At 39.1% G+C, this 11,552-nt stretch overlaps 1 long non-coding RNA gene across 1 annotated transcript; it reads right to left on the bottom strand.

Annotated features, from left to right (window-relative positions):
• Window positions 1–395: 395 nt before the first annotated feature.
• LOC127348699 (uncharacterized) lies at window positions 396–881 on the bottom strand. Its single transcript, XR_007879878.1, has 3 exons — window positions 836–881; window positions 653–743; window positions 396–480 (listed from the first exon to the last, which is right to left on the bottom strand). It is a non-coding gene; the product is annotated as an uncharacterized lncRNA (long non-coding RNA).
• Between the last annotated feature and the right edge of the window lie 10,671 nt (window positions 882–11,552).

Below are 11,552 nucleotides of genomic sequence, written 5' to 3'. Positions count from 1 at the left end.
AGCCCAGCCCAATTTGGTGCTTTACATGGGCCAAGCCCAGCACGTCACCCTATTAATATTTTTTTCACGTCACTTCCTGTAGGTTAATTGGGCCAGGCCCAACACTTCTTATTTTCGGGCCTTAGCCTTTTTAGCTGAATGGTTTCAGTAGTTTTCCTGTTTCCATGTGGGTCCAATTATTAGTGGAGCCCAGATGTCAGTGCGAATACTTGCTAGATTAGATTTTCTGATTAGTCAGGTTATGGTTTCCATGGTTTCCATATTTTGCCAGAAAACAATAAACAAACATACAAACTAGATCTGGTAGAAATCACAAGTTGTACTTCAAATAACAACCATAATACATCTATTACAAAGAATCAGTCTATTACACAGAATCTTTCTATTACATGGTATATAATAACTAAAATTTTGGTTGAGTAGGGAATCACGCCTATTCAAACTTCTTTCAGCCTGGAACTTCTGTAAAATATGTGCTTCCTGTTGATTAAGAAAACTGATGTGTTCAGAAACAAAGCATCTCCACTACAATTACATAGAAAAATAATATATCTTGTTGTCAAAAGTTACAACAGATATCAAACAAAACCCTGCGATGCACAACTGAGATTAAGCACAATTTCATGAAAATATATAGCAACATGTTACTTACTGAGAGTTACTGTTAGCTCTCCCCTCACCATCATGTAGCATGCAACCTTCTCATTACCGCCGGATACCAAAAGAACTAACGGTGTACCTCGCTGCAACAACACCATATAATCGCAGTCAGCACCAACAACAATGACCATACTGAACATGGAGGAAGAGAACGGATTAGCGTTAAGTAACATACCCTTGGAAAACACCGTTGTCTGGTCCGCTCACCTGCTCCAGCACCTTGCAAATAAATGAAAACAATGCAGTTAAAAGCGTGGTTTGCAGAGAAGGCGTATTTCCATCACAACTAGATCACTTTAACTACTTGGTGCAACCATGTTTTTTTTTGGGCCTGAATTACCGTACAAGGGAAGTGCCTATGGTGACATTCAGATTACACAAATGAAAGCCAATCCAGGACTACCAGAAATGGTGCAAACATGACAATCCAAACAACGGGTAGTTACATGGTAGCACATCATTTGTAGCACAAGCTTATCAGGCATACAAGCTCAAAGAGCTAATCAACTTATAAATTATTTATTAACAAGGCAAAGCTGATGTTATAGTTGTACATAGATGAATTCAGAGCCAATTGTTCCATGCCCCAAATATGAATCAGATTTCTAAATGACCCTCGAGTCATATCTAGATGACATAATCATTTTAAACCTGTTGCCTTTTTTCGACCATAAAACCAGCCACTTGCAAGCAGCTGGCTACTGACTACTCGAACAAAGGTTGCAGAGTAGGTGATAAATAAGCTGGAATAGTTCACAACACTACATCACAGGTTCACGGACATGAATTAGAAACATCTCCTACCAAATTCTTAGTTTCATCACATATGAAGGGTACTAGGACCATCTCCCAGCCACTAGTTCCTAGAACTTTACCTGCATGAAGGGTACTCCTCAAAAACTTGTGCGTTGATTCTCTGCATGAACGCTTCTGTATTAGCCTGTGAAATGAGCAAACAGACGTAAGAAAATTAGTAAAATATAAAAGAAAAAAAGGCAAGAGGATTTTACTATCAACTAAATAGTACAAATTAAATGGATCTAATTCCTCAGGCAACTAAAACAAAACCAAGATTTGCAATTAGTCAGGAGAATAAAACAGGGTAATTTCCAGATTTCAATGATACTACAGAACAACAAAGCTTACAGGAGGCAGAATTTTATTTTGTAGGCAACTTTAAATACTGTCTCCCTCCAATATTAGCAAAATAGCAGTATATATCAACATTTCACATTTAGAAATTACAGATAATCACATCCACTTGAAAGTGTGTACACTATCCAAACTTGTTCTAACTATACTAAGTAGATCTCAGAAAAATGGAACAAAGTTTTCAAAAAGCTACACCTCTATGTCAACAATCTCTTGTGGTTGTCAACTCATAGTAACAGATTGCAGGCTATCCTGCGAACTTGTAGCAAAAGCTTGGGCTTCAGCGAAATCAACAAACGAGAACATTTAAATTTATGAGAACCTAGACAGTGTTGTCAATGTGGTAGGGCAGCTGGTTCTTGAGCTCTCCTAGTTCTCCTTGATCTTGTCCTTTAAGTTCTCCAGATAGTTCCGCTGCAGCTCGTCCTACACCGCCCACAAACAAGCAAATATATAAGACAAGTATGAACTCAGGTAAAAATAAATATAGCACAAGCCTACCTAAAAAACAAATTATCATCTAAATTCAATATACTAGCAGTAACTATCACATACTGCAGCTAAATCTGCATTTTATTACAATCTTGCAAGGTAACAAAAGTGTATAAATATGTGCGTTTAATCGAGAAATCTTTGAGCTTTGCTATGGGTGTTCAATGATTAAATATCAGAAAGTCCATCAAATTGAAAGCTATGGGTGTCCCAACATGAAGGCAGTGTGTACAATACAAACTTATAAGACACTCCTCAAGTATCATCCATACAAAACTGTATAGATGTCTATGTAATCAAAGATGCAAGGAAACAAGAACATGTGGAACGATCTTTCAGGTCAATACATATTCAGTTGCATCCTGAACAGTCACATATATTCAACAAATCAGAATGAAGAATCATACATGCCAGATGTTCAGAATAACATTTATTCCAGATCTAGGCTGAGAATTTACTAAGTTCTTGCATAAATAGATCTACAGGCCATTCGAACCCATCCAAGAATTCTAGTGATAAAACAGCAAGAGCTAGCCTAAGAACCCTAGCAGGAAGAGTAGTGTGATTTCATATCGAAACAGAGCCCAGCAAGCAACCATTCTGTAGTCCTCGTAGCAACTGTGGGCGGCCCAAAACATAGTGATACTGGTACGAGAATGAAGCGGGCGACCTAGGAGGTGGAAAAGGATGAGAGGATGGCAACATCACCTTGTTGAGATCGGGAAACTGGCTACAGTCACTGAATCCAATAGCTTGAGAAGAACTGATACCGCAACCAAATTCGTCGGGGCGGGTAGCGATCTCATCTATCGCGGTCGGGGATCTAGTTGAGCACAGAGGGCCTGGTGCCTGAGCCTGCAACACCAATAGCAAATCGAATCAGAACCTATCAAAACGGCACGAAAGGTCGAGGAAACTGATCTAGAAGGGGAGAGATGGGAACGATCTGGGGAGGATGGTAAGGAGAGATGTCAGGGCCGGATGGATCCAACTGTAGAGAGGTTGGGGTCGCCGCTCAAGATTGCTTGGTTGTAAGCTCGGCGTCTAGATCCATCAGCCTCGTGGATTGGTCCACATCATCATCTCTCAGGCACCGACGATTGTGAGGCCTTCCATCCATGAGTAGTCGACAAAGGCCAGTGCCTCCTTGCTCACCAGATCAGACACAACGGTGGCCATGGGGGGTTTCCTCTGCTGCGAGGTGCGATGAGTGGGGGATGGGAGGGCCGGGGTGGCGGCATGCTTGACAACGGGGAATCGGCGTGGCGCGGTGGGGGATTGGATGGGAAGAGAAATGGTGGGCGGCGGCGGAGGGAGATGAGCTAGGGTTAGAGAATAGGTGGGTCAGTGGGGCAGTTTCGGTGGGTTGAGGGTACTTAGCGGAATTTTTGTTTCGCTGGGCGGGGAAACGAGACGGGTCGCGCGCGAGTCCAATTTTTGATCCCGCGGGCGTGTTTTCGGTTAGGAATTCGACTATATACGAACTTAAACATGTGACTGCCATATGTTAATATTTATGGCATGGTTTAAAATAATATTCTCATATTCTACACATCTTTTCATCACGACATCATAAATAATTTCAAAATATTTATAGGTACCTCTTCCTAAAAATATATACCCTAACACATAATTTTCAGCATTTATTTTCCACGGAGCATGTCTCACAAACCTACATCGTGTGGTGGATCATGCTTGCCTAGTAGGTACTATTTAGACACCTAAGCGAAAGTTGACACATGTATATGACACGTAGGCACAATTGATGAGGTGGCTGACCGATCATTCTAAGGCATCACGAATTAGCAGCTACGACTATTTAAATTGGTTGTAATCCGCTAAAGATAAGGTTGTAGACTGTATAATCTTCTCTATGACCTTTTTGTTTAAGGAAATTATGACCTGTCTAACCCGAATGGTCCTAAAAATTTAAGATTTGGACCCTCCCACATGGCTTACAACCAATTATCGTGACATGGTCATAGAGTTATGACTAATTTATATGTGATCACTGTAATAAGGTCACTAGTTAACACATTTCTTGTAGTGACTACGATTTGGTTATCGGAGCGTTGCCGGCGGTGTGGTACATCGGCGGCGGACACGAATGAACGGCGCGGCGGTGCTACGGTAGGCTAAGGAGCAGGACGAGCATGCTATGCGGTAGAGGAGCTCACCACGAGCATGACAGGCGTGTCGTCGGGGCCAGAGGTGACCGGACGGCGACTCCACGGTCGACGGAGACGGTGGTCGTGAGTGGAGAAGAAGCGGTCGGGGCTGACGCTTCCGAGCTCCACGAACGATTCCTTGGTCGAGGATGATCACGGCACCGAGGCGAAGCTGCAGAGACACTCGCCGGAGCTAGGGGTGGCGAGGAACGGCGAGGCGAGGCGGATACCGGCGAGCTAGGGTTTCTTGATTTCGTGCGATTGGAACAAAAAGGGGTCGAATTGAGGCTTCAGCGCTATTTATACGGCCCCCGGCATGCTCTGGTGGTCAACAAAGCCGGCGGCGACCGCGGACGTAGCCCTCCCCGTCGCGGTGTCGATCTCCTGCGCGCCCAGTGGAGAAGGCGAAGACGATGACCTTCGTCTCGTCGTTATCCCTGGCGAAACGGTACGTGGGTTTGATTCTGGCGGTGGATTGGGCCGCGCTGATGGGCTCGTGTTGGGCTGCTGCTGAGCTGCACCATGGGTTGCTCCACGGGCTACACGGCCAGGTGAGCCTGGTAATTTTTTCTCCCCTTTTCTTTTTCTGCTTTTAATATTTTCTATTTTCTATTTTGTTAATTTAAGTACTGTTTTGAATTCAAACTTGAATTCCTGTCTGTTTTGCAGATGTTTATCAATTTGGCTTTCATGAGGTCTAGTACAAGGAGTATTGTATTACTGCATTGTTTTGTTTAATAAATATTAAGTATATGTGAGCATTGTCACAATTTTTAATTAGGCAAGAATTTAGGTATTAATTTTAATTTCCTTTCTCATTTCTGATATACTCCCTGTTGAATAATTAGAGTTGGTTATTCCTCTTCTAATTGTGTTGGAAGTTATTATCAGGACTTGATTTCATATTGGAGGAATTGGTCAATTGCACATGATTTTATGTGAGATCCAATATATTAGGGTTTTATAGTTTCTATCATAACCCCTCTTATTAAGGTTAATACTATCATTATATTTGAAAGTATCTAACTAGGTATTGTCTCCATCATGGGTATTCTTGGTTACAAAGTTAAATGGTTGTTAACCACACATGGTTTGAATCTCAATTATGGCTTAGGTTCATATTATGATCCCATAATGATGCAGAAACTAGGGTTGAGATATACTTCTTGTTTGTAGAGTTGAGATGACATCATATTGCATTTGCTAGGGTTTAATCTCCCCTAACCAAGGTAATATGGTTACTTGCTTAATTGTTTATGTTCTCCTATAATTACTAAGGATTTGAGAATTGGTTTTATCTTTTACCAATTAACTTCTATTATTATCCTCAATTAATCATTAAAGTAACTACAGTGGTTATAGTTCTTTTTTATAGTTAACTTTGGTCATATGGATGGATGGTTTCTCACCATATAAAGTATAGAGTTTGACTCCAAAGGTTTTCTTGTGGTTCTTCAGTGAAGAATAAGTGGAGTGTGGATGTGGTAGAATTCTACTTATGATCACCAAGTGAATCACAAGTTAAGGTTGGGATATAAGCTTAGGTTTTCATACTAGTTACATCCCTATGATTTCATGTGGTGAATGATATCTACTTATCCTATTAGGTTTTAACTTATCCTCACATACCTCAAGAGCATGATCATGGATTAGGCATAATCAACTTGTTCTTAATCTCTCTACCTCAAGTTCTTAGGGTTTATGATCATCACTCAATTTATAATGATCAAGGTTTGGCTTCCTAAGGTATCTCTCATTAATTAGGTTTCTCACTTCCATGATCAAGCATTGTCTTGATCAACTAGGGTATAGTACTTCTAATTTACCTTCTTGAATGGGACTACTATGATTGCCTCTAAAGTTTATATCCCAGGAGAATGCCTGAGATATTATATTAAGGTTCTACTTGATCAATGATGATATAATCATCTGGTATATGGATAGTTCTCTCCCTCACAATCAAGTGTTGCCTCAACTACTTAAGTGTAACACCATAGCTTGGGCTCTCTTATATAGGAATGGATTATTCTAGGTTCTATGGTATGATCTCATTAGATAGTAAAAGGGTTAAGTCTCCACCTAGATGCTTAGTTGAATTAGTTGCTACTTTACTTCATCAATTCATGGTTATGATCTTACTCCATTTGGGATTGGCTAGCTCACCACTCCCAAATGAAATGGTTTAACTCCTAATACTTTAGTTCAATGGTTGTCCTATATTCTTAAATAGGTAAAGCTAAGATTGGTATGAGTGGTCTCTCTCTCATTTAGGGAAGGACTTTAATACTAACCTAAGGTTAGGCTCCATAGAGAATGATGTGGTCACCAATATCTATGGTTAACATAAATGAGTTCTCTCTCTAGGGAATGTCTTGAATAATATTCTAGGGTTTCTCTTGAAGATAATGTTTTGATCATATGGACATTTATATCCAAGGTTTGCCTCAAGGTTTGTCATTGCTTCCATAAATAAAATAGGACTCTCACCTCTCTAGGTTTGATGTATAATAATTTGGAATAGAGAAGAATTATATTCCTTGGTTGGATCTCCTTGTCTTGTTTTCAAGGATGAAGTAAAATGAATACCATGAGGTTCATGGTAGGATCAAGGATTATTTTAAGACATGGAAAAGATAAGTTAGAAATAGTTACTCCAATCATTGTTACTTGATTTCGAATTAAATGGATGTTCATATGTTGTGGCAAGGATTACCATATTATAATCTTTTATAAGATCAAGCAATTGATCATTGAGTAAAGTGTTGTTGTGTTGATTATTGGTTCCATTTGATCTAACCCCTTAGATCAAATCATCTCTACCCAAAACAAAGTTTTAACAAAGTCACTTTGAGGTTTATAGCGCTTGACTTGATGAGCTACTTCAATTCCACCAAGATCAAGTGAAACTTCAGTTACTGTGACTGTTTTACTTTAAAGCGCGGAAATTCCCCAGATTTTCTATGCATGAATACAATGCACACATCTGTTTCCTCTATTTTTGTAACCCCAATACCTGGGATATTACACCCTCCCCATAGGCCGGCGCGGCCAGAGGCCTGCCCGCGCGGCCCTATGGTGTGGGGGCCCTGGGCCTCCTCTCCGTCTCCCCTTCGGTGTCCTGGTCCGTCTCGGTGAATTATGATATTTGGTCTTCGTTTCGTCGAATTCCGAGAATATTGCCCGAACAGCCTTTCTGGAACCAAAAACAGCAGAAAACAGGAACTGGCATTTCGGCATCTTGTTAATAGGTTAGTTCCGGAAAACGCATAAAAACATTATAAAGTGTGAGCAAAACATGTAGGTATTGTCATAAAACAAGCATGGAACATCAGAAATTATAGATACGTTGGAGACGTATCAGCATCCCCAAGCTTAGTTCCTACTCGCCCTCGAGTAGGTAAACGATAAAAAGAATAATTTCTGTAGTGACATGCTACTTACATAACCTTGATCATACTATTGTAAAGCATATGAGATGAATGCAGTGACTCAAGGCAATGATCTATATTTGCTAACAAATAGATAACATATAGCAAAACTCTTCATGAATAGTACTTCCAAGACAAGCATCAAAAGTCTTGCATAAGAGTTAACTCATAAAGCAATAAATTCAAAGTAAAGGCATCAAAGCAACACAAAGGAAGATATAAGTTTCAGCAATTGATTTCAACTTTCAACATGCATATCTCATGGATAATTGTCAACACAAAGTAATATGATGAATGCAAATAAGCAAGTATGTAAGAATCAATGCACAGTTGACACAAGTGTTTGCTTCTAAGATGGAAGGAAGTAGGTAAACTAACTCAACATAAAGTAAAAGAAAGGCCCTTTGCAGAGGGAAGCAGGGATTAAATCATGTGCTAGAGCTTTTCAAGTTTTGAAATCATATAGAGAGCATAAAAGTAAAGTTTTGAGAGGTGTTTGTTGTTGTCAACGAATGGTAGTGGGCACTCTAACCCCCTTGCCAGACAGACCTTCAAAGAGCGGCTCCCATGATGTAGTTTATTTTTATTTTTGGGTGACACTCCTTCCAACCTTTGCTTTCACAAGCCATGGCTAACCGAATCCTCGGGTGCCTTCCAACAATCACATACCATGAATGGGTGTCTATTAAGGTTAATTAATTTGGGGCCGGGAACCCCATTGCCAGCTCTTTTTGCAAAATTATTGGATAAGCGGATGAAGCCACTAGTCCATTGGTGAAAGTTGCCCAACAAGATTGAAAGATAAACACCACATACTTCCTCATGAGCTATAAAACATTGACACAAATAAGAGATAATAAATTTTGAATTGTTTAAAGGTAGCACGCGAAGTATTTACTTGGAATGGCAGAAAATAACATGTAGTAGGTAGGTATGGTGGACACAAATGGCATAGGTTTTGGCTCAAGGATTTTGGATGCACGAGAAGTATTCCCTCTCAGTACAAGGCTTTGGCTAGCAAGGCTATTTGAAGCAAACACAAGTATGAACCGGTACAGCAAAACTTACATAAAAACATATTGCAAGCATTATAAGACTCTACACTGTCTTCCTTGTTGCTCAAACACTTTTACCAGAAAATATCTAGACCTTAGAGAGACCAATCATGAAAACCAATTTCAACAAGCTCTATAGTAGTTCTTCACTAATAGGTTCAAACTACATGATGCATGAGCTTAATCATGATCTACTTGAGAGCTCAAAACAATTGCCAAGTATCAAATTATTCAAGACAATATGAGGCATTTTCTGTTTCCAACCAAATAGCAATAAATGCAATAGCTTCCAACTTTTACCATTGAACATTAAAAAGTAAAAGCGAAGAACACAAGTGTTCATATGAAAAAGCGGAGCGTGTCTCTCTCCCACACATGGATTGCTAGGATCCGAATTTATTCAAACATAAACAAAATAAAAAGCACACAGACGCTCCAAGTAAAGCACATAAGATGTGACTGAATAAAAATATAGTTTCAATAGAAGAAACATGATAAATTGTTGATGAAGAAGGGGATGCCTTGGGCATCCCCAAGCTTAGACGCCTGAGTCTTCTTGAAATATGCGGGGATGAACCACGGGGGCATCCCCAAGCTTAGACTTTTCACTCTTCTTGATCATATATCATCCTCCTCTCTTGACCCTTGAAAACTTCCTTCACACCAAACTTCTCATAAGCTTCATTAGAGGGGTTAGTACTCAAAAAACTTTAATAAACCTTGGTCCTGTAGTGACACATTGCAAGAACTCAATAAAACATTAGCTACAGCTCTCCACGTCTAGAAAGCCTTGCTTAAAGTCCACAAGAGACAATGCAAAAAACAGAGACAGAATCTGTCAAAACAGAACAGCCAGTAAAGACGGATTTTTAAGAGGTACTTCCGTTGCTCAAATCAGAAAACTCAAAACTAATGAAAGTTGCGTACATATCTGAGGAACACGCACGTAAATTGGCAGATTTTTGTGAGTTAACTACAGAGAATCTGACCCAAATTCGTGACAGATAGAAATCTGTTTCTGCGCAGAAATCCAAATCTAGTATCAACCATCTATTAGAGACTTTACTTGGCACAAAAATGCAATAAAATAAAGATAAGGAGAGGTTGCTACAGTAGTAACAACTTCCAAGACACAACAAAACAGTAGCAAAATAAACACATGGGTTATCTCCCAAGAAGTTCTTTCTTTATAGCCATTAAGATGGGCTCAGCAATTTTAATGATGCACTCACAAGAAATAAGAGTTGAAGCAAAAGAGAGCATCAAGAAGCAAATTCAAAACACATTTAAGTCTAACCCACTTCCTATGCATAGGAATCTTGTACACGAATAAATTCATGAGGAACAAAGTGGCAAGCATAGGAAGATAAAACAAGAGAAACCTCAAAATTTTCAGCATATAGAGAGGCGTTTTAGTACCATGCAAATTTCTACAACCGTATTTTCCTCTCTCATAATAATTTTCAGTAGCTTCATGAACAAACTCAACAACATAACTATCACATAAAGCATGTTTCTCATGATCCACAAACACATAATTTTTATCAAGCTCAAAAATGGTGGGATTAAAACTTTCAAACCCACTTTTATCAATAATATAACAAGATGATTGATCAATCTCAAGAGATATGGGACTCATAGATAAAGTCAAGAACTCTCCAATCCCATTTTCATTAGTAGTACAATTAATATTATCAAGTAACATAGGACCATCATCTAGAGCTTTATCATAAACATTTGCTAAGCAAAATTCTTTAGTACCATGCATTTCGATATCAGGCACAAACAAAGCATTATCATAAGATTTATCAAAGTAGCATGGATTATCATAGATAACAGTAGCATAATTATTCTCACAAGTTTTACTCATAGGTAATATTTCAAGAGAATCCACAAGAACATAACATTCAACCTCCTTTGATAAGCATGGAGGACAATCAAATAGTGTAAGAGATAAAGAGTTACTCTCATTAGAAGGTTGGCATGGGTAGCTAATCCATTCTTCCTCCTTTTGTTCATCACTCTCCTCTTCTTTTTCATCCAATGAGCTTTCAGGTTCGTCAATTTCCTCATCTTTTTCATCCAATGAGCTTTCAGGTTCATCAATTTCTTCTTCCACAGGTTCCTGCAAATTGTGAGTGCATTCTTGTGCATTAATGAATCTCTCTTTATAATCAATGATATAAGGATTATCACTGTAACTTTCTATGCAAAAATTAAGGATAGAAGAGACATAATCTTTAAGGTCCTTACAAACAACACAAGTTTCATAATTTTTAACCATGAAGGATTCGATCTCAGAGGCTCCCATAAATATGACAAATTGTTCTACTTCCTCGAACCCGAGATGAATATAGTTATTCCAATTGTAGTTCTTAATTAAAACTTCTTCACTAAAGCCACATTGGAATTTCAGATGTTTAGTATCCTGTAGAGAGCGACAGTTTATATCATGGCGTTTAAGCAGATTTTAGCAATTGTATTCAATTTTTCTATCACAGCACTCATCACTTCACCCGCTCTTGATTTCCTATAATTATTATATAATTCTATAAGCTCCAACATGGTTATGCGTTCTTCCATAACAACAGTTTTTA

This window comes from Lolium perenne, chromosome 4 (genome assembly GCF_019359855.2).
Source record: "Lolium perenne isolate Kyuss_39 chromosome 4, Kyuss_2.0, whole genome shotgun sequence".
In the NCBI taxonomy this organism is placed as follows: Eukaryota; Viridiplantae; Streptophyta; class Magnoliopsida; order Poales; family Poaceae; genus Lolium; species Lolium perenne.
The sequence above is the reverse complement of the archived record's forward strand: the minus strand, read 5'-3'. Positions and strand labels throughout refer to the sequence as shown.